Consider the following 12347-nt stretch of genomic DNA (forward strand, 5'->3'; position numbering starts at 1 on the left):
GCCTCCTGTCAGCATCGCCATCCCCTTTGTTCCAATTTACTTGCAATTGTAACTGCCCACTGGGTCAGCGCCTATTGCACACCTGTCTGGCCAAGGAGGGGTCTCCTCTCTCTGTGGTCCTTCTCAAGATTTCTCCCATTTTCACATTTCCCTTTTGGGTTTTTGGGGAGTTTTTTCTTGCCCGCCATGAGGATTAAGTCAGGGGGTGCCGTCCTGTCTTGATTTGACTGTTGTGGCCTGTAAAGCCCTTTGAGACTGTAAACAGTGATATTGGGCTCTAAATAAACTTGAACTTGAAACTTGACATTAATAATAATGCTTTCTATTTTTTCTGGGTTGTCACCTAATTAAGACTATGCTTTTCATCAAGAAGGTTAATATGATGAGAATAAACTACTGCCCAACTGATATTACACTTGTCATGTCTGTATTATACTGATCCTCTGATATTTAGGGCTGACTCTCTTTTGTACTCTTAATGGGTCAGCATTTGTACATGTATCACTATCTGGCTATGAATATATTCATAACCATTGTCTTAGATCTTACATCATGTTCTGTGAAATATACTCTGGTTTAAATACAAAGCAGTGATGAAGCAGTCTTTTTCTTATTAGGCACTTCTTGAGTGTGCATTTTTGAGCAATACGAATCTTGCTTCATTGTTTTTGTTGTATACTTTGCAGTAGCTGTTGTTTTGACTGTAGAATATGGGATGCCCCCATGTGGCAGCTGACATGTTTTGTGCCTGCTGTTTAACATTGAATAATGTTTATAATGCTTATATATTTTTGTTATATGTTTGGTGTGTAAATTTCCATAAAAAATAATACATATTTGTGTATAATGGGTTTTTCTGTTGGTTAACAGTTTGTCCTTGTATTGTGTTTGTAAGTTTTATATTCATGAATGCCAATATGTTTGTTAATGCTGACATGGAAATTATTTCCACTTCTTAGTTTTCATTATGTTGATATCTGTAAACACACAAACACAGACAAAGGAACACAAAGTCTCTTCAAATACATGCCTCTCTATTAGAATTGGGGCTGTGACAGTTTTGTATTGGAACTAGGAACCGTAGTTTTCAGTCCTTGGTTAATGATGCGTCTATAGTGAACCAGAGATTTTTGCTTTTTTCACCTTAGCTCTTGTTAGTCAAATATTTTTTCCTTGAAATGATGCCATGTATACGAGAGCATATCTCATGGTATTTGTGCTTTTGTAATTACTTAAATGCATAAGTTTAAGTAATTACATTAAAGACATTGAAGGAGTGCTTTGACTGATCAAAATAAGAAGAGAGGAGACAATTCAAAGAAAATTGAAATCATGCCAGTCTATACAAGGCTCTGTAGATCTTCTCTTATGCTTTATGTAATACTGCATACTTAGACAATGAATTCTCCACTGGCTTATCACATATAGCACTACCTCACTGAATGCAGTTTGACTGTTAGTTGTAAATGAATCAATGCTGCAAAGCAGGGACTCAGACACAAATAAAACTAACTGGCCTTGCATTTTTCAAGGACACCAATGAAAACTATTTCTGCTACATTCCCAAGAATGGCAAAGTGTTTCAAAAAGTGAAAGGTGCAGCAAATGCACCAAATATGATTGTATGTTAGGCTGTGCTTTCTGCATGCCTGGTTTCTCTGAAGAAACATTTCTCTGAAGCATCATGTCAGCCCACATTTAAATTCATTGAATGGTTCATTCTAAGTGTTTGTGTTGCTGTTGGACTGAAAATCCAGTCAGAATATGACCAGCCCTATGAAGAATTCACATTAATCTGGGGATGAGATTGCAGGAGTAGCTCAAACTACCTTTTCTCAGAGGGCAGATCTCCCTCTTTGAGGTCAGGTCGGACGCCTTCTTCTGAGCGGTCACTCTCCATGGACACACAGCTCTGTGTAGGTGACTCTGATCTCTCCTCCATGGCACTAAGGAAAAGAAAGAAGAATTTGAGAGCCACAGTATGTTGTTGTGGGTTAACACATAGACTCACAGATACCACATATGTAACCCCCAACACACAATTCACACACTGACATGGTAGAGGCACATATAGGAATGCTCCCTTTCAAAGCTACCTATGTCTGTATGTGATGAAGCAGTCACACTACACAGTTTTTTGTGTTTCTTTTCTTGAACAATATATGTATTAATTTTCAACAATAGTAAGGCAAATAGACAAACATTAACAAGACAATATTGAGATAAAACATAATTGACAAAAGATTACTGTGAATGAAATAAACTAAATAAAATGCACAAATCCAAAATACACAGGTGAAAAGTAGAATAAATGGATAAAGTTAAGAGAATGAAGGGTAGGGAAAAAAACAGCAACAAAAGGCGACATTCTCCCCTCTGCTTATACCCAACCTCACATCTCTTAAATATTCAAATATTTCCCATTTCCTCAGTCTCTTTTAGTGCTTCAGACAAATCCATATATTCCATAAAGAAAATGAATGGTTCCCATATGGAATAAAAGGTCTCCCTTTCACCCTTCAAAATATAAGTAATTTTCCCCATTGACAGGCAGGAAGAGCCAATGACCTAAGTGCAGTCTAATTACATTTTTCCATGATAATTCTACGAGGCATTTTGCATGGAGCAAGCATTTGTTAATAAGTGCTTTCTTTTTCTTTTGGAAAATTGGGTCATTTGGATATATGCCTAGTATGAACAATTTAAGGGTATAGAGGTAGATTTATGTGCAGCATATTATATATTGCCCGCAATATCTCCCTCCAGAACTTTGTAATCTCTTTGCACTCCCGCATACAATGAAAAAGTGTTCCTTTTTCTTGTTTAATGCATTAATTAATGCATGTGTCTGGGATATTTTCGTTATATTTGTGTAGTTTGACGGGAGTTATGTATGTGTGCATTAGCCAATTAAATTGTAATAGCAGCAACCTTGTATTCACCGTTTGAGTATGGGCCTCTAAGCATACATCACCCCACTCCCCCAAGGAGATCTCCTCCAGCATATCCTCCCTCCAAGCATTCAGCTGGCCTATATAAACTACTGCTATATAAATCGCTTGAGACTGCATCCTCCAGAATGTATGGATGTATGTGCAGGGGTGGGGGGGGGGGGGGGGGGGGTGGGGTGGGGGTGTACAGTTAACTTTTGACTTTGGGTTGCCTCAATAAAACTGACTTGCACATATTTAAGAAAAAAAATTTGTGCGGGATATCGAATTTTGCTTTAATTTCTTCAAATGTCACCATTGAACAGATCCTCAACCTTACCTAACCCATTGCTCACCCAAAAGCGAAATCCTGCATCAGTTCTCCCCAGTTAAAAATGGTCATTTCTGCAGATAGGGCTGAAGCGGGATAAAGAATGTTTTTTTCTCCTAGTATTTCCGGTACCTTGTACCAAACATTAATCATGTTTAAAACAATGGGACTTCTGTTTTTTCCCGAAGTTTTCTAATGTTTGTTGAGCAAATATACAACCCGAGTGGTAGATTAAGAGTAAGGGCAAATGATTCTATATCTACCCACACAGGGAGCGGCTCTGAGGAAAAATAAAACATCATTGTTCGTAATTGTGCAGCCCAATAGTAACACTGAAAGTTCTGGGCTTTAAGTCCCCCCTGTCATATGGCAGGTACAGCAGGGTTAAACGGAGCCTGTGGTGTCTATCATTCCATATAAAATGTGTACAAATTTTCTTTAGCTTCATGAAAAGTGATGGTGGCAGAGGTAAAGGGATATTTTGAAATAAATAAAATAGTTTGGGAAGGATATTCATCTTAGTAATTGATTGTGGAATGGGGTCATAATTGGTTGCAACAATTTTATCAACTTCGGGTACAATATGATTGCCAAGGTAGGTGAAGTAGTCTGTTGAGTTGAATGAAGACATAAAGTTGATAGGTCTGATCCTTTTTTGTTTTATTGAGTAGCATCAATAAAGATTTGGAATTGTTTTTTATATATCCAGAAAAGCTTCAGAAAGTCTTGATAACATCCAACAAAGCTGGGATAGATCTTGTTAAGTCTGTTAAGTATAGGATGACATCATCAGCGTAGAGAGCTATTCAACTGTCTATACGACCTAGTCTAATGCCAGAAATGTCACTATGCGACCTGACGGCTAAGGCAAATGGCTCTATGGCCAGAGTGAATAGGAGTGGTGACAGAGAACAGCCTTGACGAGTTCCGTGTAAAATATTGAAGGGTTTAGAGACAATATTGTTAGTAAGAATTTAAGTCATAGTTTGAGTGTAAAGAAGCTTTATAAAAATGAGGAACACCTCATGAATTTGTGTGTCATCCTTGCACAGGGGCCATGCTAATCTTCTCTGTATCGTTGCAATTTTAATATATGTGCAGCCAAAGCGAGCACCACACTGCACAGTTAAAGTTGGTTTGTTCTGTTGAGTCTTAAGTAAAGGAGTTTCAGCTGCTCTGTTTGCCTGAAAATCCTGATTTGAGTCAGGTTTATGCTCACAAAGGCTACACTGGTGACCCCGGTGCTTCTGGCTGACTGTCTCTCTGACATGTTGACAAATGCAAATTCTTTAAAATCACAGTAATGGGAGCGACAAGCTACTTTATCGTTTGCTCAAGTGTAACGAGCTCGTCTCCTCCCCCGCCGACTTCAGCCATTCAGCCATCAGCGTCACCATTTTTTTAATCATCAGTCTGTTCACTCATCTGCCACACCTATCTTCACTTTCTTACACTCATTCAATCCCCTATTTAAACCTCTCTGTTTTCACAACACTCTGCGAAGTGTACACATGCTATACGTGTATTCCGAGCAGCCCTAGATATGAACCTGATTTGCTTGTTTCAGTCTTGAATTCTATCTTGTTTGTTTGCTACAAGAAGTTTTTTTAGTAATTTACTTATTTCAGTACCGTGTTTTCTTTGCTACTTTTGCCTGTTCTGGTTTGTCCTTCCGCATCGCTGCCACCGCCAGTGGGTGGAACAAATCGGCCATTTGTTCAATCTACCAGTGAGGATTGAGAGAAGACTTAGGATGGAATTAGCCTGCCGCGATGAGAACCTGGGTCTGGACTCTCTCATGGCCCTCTCCATCCGGCTAGATCACTTGCTGCAGGAGTGTCATCGGATGTCCAGAGACACCAGACTGCCCATTCCTTCCCTTCCTCACTCTGAGCCTGAGCCCATAGAAGTTGGCAACACTTGTCTGACCATCCGAGAACGGCGTCGAATTGAGCAGGGTCTGTGTCTCTACTGCGGAGAGAGGGGCCATCTGGTGTCTAGTTGCCCAGTTAGACCGGTCCGTCCTCGAGAAATCGGGAGGGAGGCACACGCCCGTAGCACAGCTCCCCGTAATGAGGTAAGCGCTTCCTCCTTCCAGATGTCTGCCCAGCCTTTCTTGCTTCCAGTGATCCTTCAGTATGAGCTGTGCGTCCATGAAGAGTGACTCATCAGATGACTTACCTTCAGAGAGGGAGAGCTGCCCTCTGAGAAAAGGTATTTTGATCTACTCCTACAATCTCATCCCCAGATTAATGTGAATTCTTCATAGGGCTTGGATTATTCGGTGATCCTTCCCTCTTTTTTTCAGCCCTTCTAGATTCGGGGGCAGCAGGGAACTGCATCAGCCACTCCCTGGCTCAGACTCTTCACATACCACTACGTCGTCTGTGAACCTCTGTGTCCATTCATGCCCTCAACGGCCTCTCCGTGAGAAGTGGATTGGTCACTCACATCCCAAGTACAACTCACCATGGGGGTGTTCCATCAGGAGGACATCAAGCTTCTCGTTCTCCCATCATCCACATAACCCCTCATCCTCAGTTTTCCCTGGCTCCAGCATCACAACCCCAGCATCTCATGGACAGACAAAGAAATCACCACCTGGTCTCCGTCCTGTCATCAACATTGTCTTCATCTATTTTGACTTACAAGAGGTTTTCAGTAAACATCAAAGAGGCACTTCAGCAAGGCTCATTCGCCCATCCACTTCACCAGCTTCGGCTGGTTTCTTCTTTGTTGAAAAGAAAGATGGTGGTTTACGTCCCTGTATCGACTACCGAGGGCTGAACTCCATCACGGTGAAGTATCGGTACCCACTTTCTCTAGTTCCATCTGCTACAGAACAACTCCGGAGGTCCCAATTTTTCACTAAATTGGATCTCCGGAGTGCCTATAATCTGATCCGTATCCGGGAAGGTGACGAGTGGAAAACAGCATTCAGCACTACCTCAGATCATTATGAATATTTAGTTATGCCTTTCGGTTTGGTTAACGCACCCTCTGTCTTCCAGGCCTTTGTGAACGATGTGCTGAGAGACCTATTGGGAAGATTTGTTATCGCCTATATCGACGACATCCTCATCCATTCCACTCTCGGAACACATCACACGTTCGCCAGGTCCTGTCACGCCTCCTAAAACACCAACTCTACGTGAAGGCAGAGAAGTGCGTTTTCCATCAAACCACTGTCTCCTTCCTGGGATACATGATTGTTTTTTTTTTTGTTTGTTTGTTTTTTTTAAGTTTCAGTGATTGCACACACACACTGTGAACAGCGAGCAGTGAATTTGTCCTCTGCATTTAACCCATCCAACACACCAGTAGTGAACACACACCAGACGCAGGAGCAGTGGGCAGCCTCCTTGGTGAGTGCCCGGGGAGCATTGGGGTTAAGTGCCTTGCTCAAGGGCACACAGCCTGGGAATCGAACCAGCAACCCTCCAGTCACAAGCCCGGTTCTCTACCCTTTAGACCACGGCTGCCCCGGAGATTCCACCGAGATGGAGGAAAAGAAGATTATGGCAGTTACAGCATGGTCAGAACCCAGCACCATAAAAGAACTCCAGCGCTTGGGTTTTGCCAACTTCTACTGCCGTTTCATTCATGGATTCAGCACAGTGTCTGCCCCCCTCTCAGCCTTAAGGGAAAGTCTAGAAACTGTGCAGGACTGGCGCTGCTGGAGCTGCTCTCTGCCTGTTAAAGGAGCGTTTCACCTCGGCTTCCATCCTAAAAATGCCCAACCTGAATAAAACCATCATTGTGAAGGTGGACGCCCTCGACACTGGTGTGGGAGCAGCGTCATGATGAGCCATGAAAACTTTATCCGTGTTCTTTTTTTTTTCTAGAAAGCTGTCCCCAGCTGAGAGGAATTATGACGTGGGCAACTGTGAGCTGCTGTGGCACTTGGTTTATACGCTGAGAAATCAGTGCTGATGACAAGAAAACAGGAAATACTATGATGGCATCATCTCTTTATAAAGAGATGAAAAAAAATCACTAGACGGTTCATTCTAAGTGTTTGTGTTGCTGCTTGTTATATGCGGCGCACTGTGTGTTTTATTTGTATGTCTTGTTTCGTCTGCATCTCTCTCTCTCTCTCCAGGTACCCGGCTATGGCGCACTGGCAGTCACATCTGGCCTGGTTTTGTGCCCCGCCCCCTTCTTTCCTGTTCGACCAACCAGGGAGGGAGTGCCCCTCTTGGTTCAACCAACCAACCGGATGCGGAGCACCAACATTTAAAGAAGCTGGATGTGCTGTGTTTCAGATTCTGATCTCGTTGTTTTGCCTTTGTGCCTTTCGTGTGTTTCTACTATAATTACAAATTTGCCATTCTGTGTACAAGGGGATCCCCGCGGTAGTGTTCACGCTGTTTAGGGTTAGGTTAGAGGCGGGTGCCACTTTTGTATTTTTGTTACTAGATAGCTAGTGTAGTTAGGTTTCCTTTGGCTCTGCCACCTTTTGGTTTTGTAGTCTATTGTGTTTTTTTTTTCGGTGTAGACATTTAGGGTAGTTTTTGTTTTACTAGTTTCATTTCTTTGGCTTCATCTGTCGTCCTCTCCCACCCTCGTGTGTTTTTGAGTGTGCTTGTAAATATACCTGTAAATATTCCAAATATATCATGCACTTTTTTTCACATTGATTCCCCATGTCCATGTTTTCCTCCCCCATCACACCAGCACAGGTGGTGGGTTCCTTTAAGCTATGTCCCCTCTTCGTACCCCTAGACACCACACTACACCAGGGACATAACACTGCTGTATTGAAAATGCAGTCAGAATATGACCAGCCCTATGAAGAATACACATTAATCTGGGGATGAGATTGGAGGAGTAGCTCAAAATACCTTTTCTCAGAGGGCAGCTCTCCGTCTCTGAAGGTGGGTGGTTCGAAGTCTTTTGATGAGTCACTCTTCATGGACACACAGCTCTGTGTAGGTGACTCTGATCTCTCCTCCATGACACTAAGGAACAGAAAGAACAATTTGAGAGCCATAGTATGTTGTGGTGGGTTAACACATAGACTAACATGCGACATGTAACCCACAACACATAATTCACACACTGACATTATAGAAGCAGATAACTGGCATATAGGGACATTCCCCTTCGATTAAGAAAAGATCAGGCCGAGAGTAGTTTTTGTATTTTATCCATTTAGGCATTACATTATTAGTATTTGTTTGTTTATGCAGGTTCTGTCACAAGCTCTTACATTCGCTATTTTTTGCATACGGGTAGAGAAATGTTGCGTGTTCAGACACATGAAGAAAACCATTCCATGCACAACTCTGAACTAGATCTCACCTTTCAGTGTCAGGAAGCTTCTTGGAGAGACTCATTTCAGATGCAGTGCTTCTCTCAGCCTCCCCTGACATTGTCTCAGAGAGCAGAGTGCCTGCAGTCACCTACGGGTATCTTAAAGTCAGCACTGGAGGTAAGAGAAAGACACAGTTAATATGCTAACTTTGCACACAAGTATGAAAGTTCTACAATGCACAAGCAGGCCTTGCTGGGATTATTGGGATCCAGTTCATAAACAATAGCACAGTTTACATAATCACCATAGTGTAACCTAATTTTTTCAGGCAGTTTTCTGCTCTTTAATCTAATATTACAGTTAGCAGAGATTAAATCAGTAAATCACTCATGAACTTGATCTTCCAGTTTCTCAGAACAATCCTTAACCAGTGCAACTCTGCACTGAGTTTATCCCTATTTGGTTATGACTACTTTCACTTCCTGCTCAAGACCTCAAAAACTGTTTCATTAACATTCAAACACTGAAAATATAATTGATTACAAATCACCCAGGGTCTTGTGTTACCGTAGACTTTGTACATTTTGAGCAAGTATGTGAGCAACCTTGTGTGTGTGTGTGTGTGTGTGTGTGTGTGTGTGTGTGTGTGTGTTCCTAGTGCTCCTAAAACACTACTGAGGGTTTTGAGAGAATAGCTATCGAGTCCCTCTATTAACTAGTTAAATAAATCTTGGGTCCCTGAACTACAAATTTAACCAAAGGTAAATCAAATTAGTCTCTAACAGAAGTCACACTATACCAACAAAACAACCAAAAAGAGGAATTAAAAAAAAATAAAATAAAATAAATGAAAACATCACCAAAACAGCCACCCGGTTATTGGTAGGGGGAAAAAATGAAATTGAAAGTGTCAAGTGGTCTACTAAAGTACCTTTTCAGATGAACTTAAGTTGACCCTTAAAAAAAACAGAAACAACATGCTTAGCCATTAGTGGCTCAGAGGTTCGCTCACCTGTGCAAATGACCAACACTAATACACTGTGCACACTTAGCTTACAAGCTAGGTTCGCAACTGAAATAATGTACAGGCCCACACTCTAACACTAGCTATCAAACCCTCTATCACTTCCTGATTTTGGGCTGAAGTCTGAAAGTCTGGTCTGCAACACACATGTGCAGTATCTGAAGCTTGCACATACTATATGACATGTTCAGGCAATGCCAGATCTGTACTGCTCAAGTGTATTTTACAGCACAAAATAACATATAGTGTTTTCATTGAGAGGCAGAGTGTTAGCCTATACTTCTGACAATGTTACTGAAGTACTGTGTTTTTGCAAAGATTCTCTGTAGGCTAAGCGTAACATTCACTGCTAGAGTAAACTGTTTATGCACTTTGTTCTAAACCTAACTTTATCCGCAAGAATGCATAGTTCAGTTGAGGTTTGAAAACCACCAAATCATTTTTGGATCATTCATGTAGTACTCTCAACCTTTACAAGCAACTTTTAACTTCTTTCAAATTTGGTATCTTTATTCAGCCATCGTATTTCCAGAATTTTATAGTTTAAAAGATTTTCTAGTAAACCCAGCTGTAAATTGTTAATAGTAATGGTGATGATGAAGTAGTATATTCTTGATATAAATACAGTTGTCTATTTGTGATGTGATAGCTGTGTCCATTCTTGCATTAAAATGAATATTTGCTGGAAGTGAATTAAGTTTCTTGCACTTTAATTAAATATCATACAGCACAAAGTAAATATGTAATGTGAAACCGTTTCTTTTGGTTTTCCAAAATCAGGACATAATTACTGACGTTGAAAATGCGCACTCTCACAGATTTTGTCTCATGGCTTCCATAAGGGTTTTGTTGTCTTGCTTTCTCAGTGCTGATAAAAACCCACAAAATAGAGTATATTATATTTAAAATTCCTCATATTAGACATCTAATGTCTGTTGTGACGCTACAAAATCATGAATAGGATGTGACTTAATAAGATATTATACTTGTGTAGTGCAAGGAACGCATGTATATGATGTAATGTCATAAAAATGCAACGTAAATTGGATAGTGTTGTAAACTATTCATGCTGTGCATGTGTGTTGTAGATCAGACTTCTGGACTTTCTGACTTCTGCCCAAAATCGGGAAACGCCCAAAATCGGGCAGCGACACCATCTCCCAACCCAACACATAGCAGCCCTGGTGCATTGCTTGTGTACACTGTGGCCCACTAAAGATAAAACGGTGTGCTTCACTCCAGAGAGCATCTAAAATAAAACATAAAAGTATACCTTGTCCTGGATGAGTACTGTTTCGCCAACAAGCCCTTTGAACACTAACAGCTGCCCATACAGCAAGCATGAAGTTCTTACAGAGAAACTTGCTGCATTTCCTCTGCTCCGTTGCGTACGCCATCTCACCATCTCTTAGCGGTGTGCAGTTCACGAACGAGTCATTCTTTCTGAACGACTCTTTTCAGTGAGTCGCTCGTACCAGTTCACTAATACAATCGACTCAATCTGGGGGTTTTTTATTGTCTTTTTTTTCCCTAATTCAGCTGCTCCCAGTCAACTGCATGCAATCACTTGGAAACCTCTGGTAACACTACACAGTGTGCACAGCAATGGGCTAATAACAATCAGCAAAGAGCAAGTGTGGACTGATGCACCAAGAAAAAAGGTCGCAGTAACACCTACTTCTCAAGAAAATAGACTAATTATCTTACAGAATTGACAGGTGTTTACATTTACCCCAGTGAAGTAATTATTTTTAATCATTGTATTACAAACAAAAGGATCTGAATCGAGTTGCTCTGGTGTCTAGACCCTCAGCCTTCTGCAGCTCCATAGCCAGGAAACTTCAGTTCGAAAACCCGTGACTGAAAGCATGAGTAAAAGTCAGACAACTTGTATTCAAAAAAACGAATCTGAAAGCTCGAGTTCGAAGAGCTAAGTTCGAAAAGTCAAGTTCAAATGCTCAAGTTCGATGGTACAAGCAGTAGACGAGTATACCCGAACTCATGGCTCAGCTTGCATTTGATGGTTCATGTGGCAGAGCAGATGATTCTACCTGAAGACACCTGAAGCCGTAACTCATGTTCTGGGTCGTTCTGCCGATTCAGTAGATACACCATTTTGGTATCCCATAAGGCCTATCTAGCAGATACAATCTTTGATGGTTTGAAAACAAGAAAAAGGCTGAAAGACACACAGGCTCGCTTTTGGGTGACAAAATAGAAACTTTTGTGTGGCTAATAAATGTGACATATTTGTTTGTTACCAGATTTGAAATTTGATATAAGAAACTTTTTTTTCCCAACAGATAAACGATAACACTGTTTGTTAAAAAGAAATAAATAAAAAGAATTTTAAGTACAAGCATATAATTCTATGATGTTAAAGTGGCATACACATTTATCGATACATTGATTTATTTTACCATTTTGAAAGTTTAATACAAAGGGAACATTGGCAAAGAAGAAGTATATAGCTTTAATTAAATTATACAAAGTTAGAATAATTATTTTATGAACGTTAGATTTGTACGCGGCATTTTCCATTTGGCGTAAAGCCTCGGTGAGTGCTGTACGCGGAGGAAACGAGTGAGGAAACTGAACCAATCAGAATTAAGCAGATCTATGACAACTAATCAGAATTCATTAACATTACTGGTATCTGGGCAGACAAGGGTTCACAAGGCTTTCACTTATCCTAAGCAACAGGTTTTCCATATAAATAAAAGGAAACGTATCTATTATGCATTGGGAAACAAGAAAGTACTTTTATAAGTAAAACCACTTTTTTTTTTTAATTTTAATTTACAC

General features: G+C 40.7%; 1 protein-coding gene and 1 non-coding gene across 2 annotated transcripts in view; both read right to left on the reverse strand.

Annotated features, from left to right (window-relative positions):
- LOC115820156 (uncharacterized) overlaps nt 1-12347 on the reverse strand; it is a gene marked incomplete at its 3' end in the record, with an annotated part of 129339 nt that overhangs the window by 75558 nt on the left and 41434 nt on the right. The gene's annotated exons all lie outside the window — the stretch shown is intronic.
- On the reverse strand, nt 4269-4375 carry LOC115827127 (U6 spliceosomal RNA). The gene has a single exon (XR_004025874.1). It is a non-coding gene; the product is annotated as a U6 spliceosomal RNA (small nuclear RNA).

Source organism: Chanos chanos, chromosome 1 (genome assembly GCF_902362185.1).
Source record: "Chanos chanos chromosome 1, fChaCha1.1, whole genome shotgun sequence".
Lineage (NCBI taxonomy): Eukaryota > Metazoa > Chordata > Actinopteri > Gonorynchiformes > Chanidae > Chanos > Chanos chanos.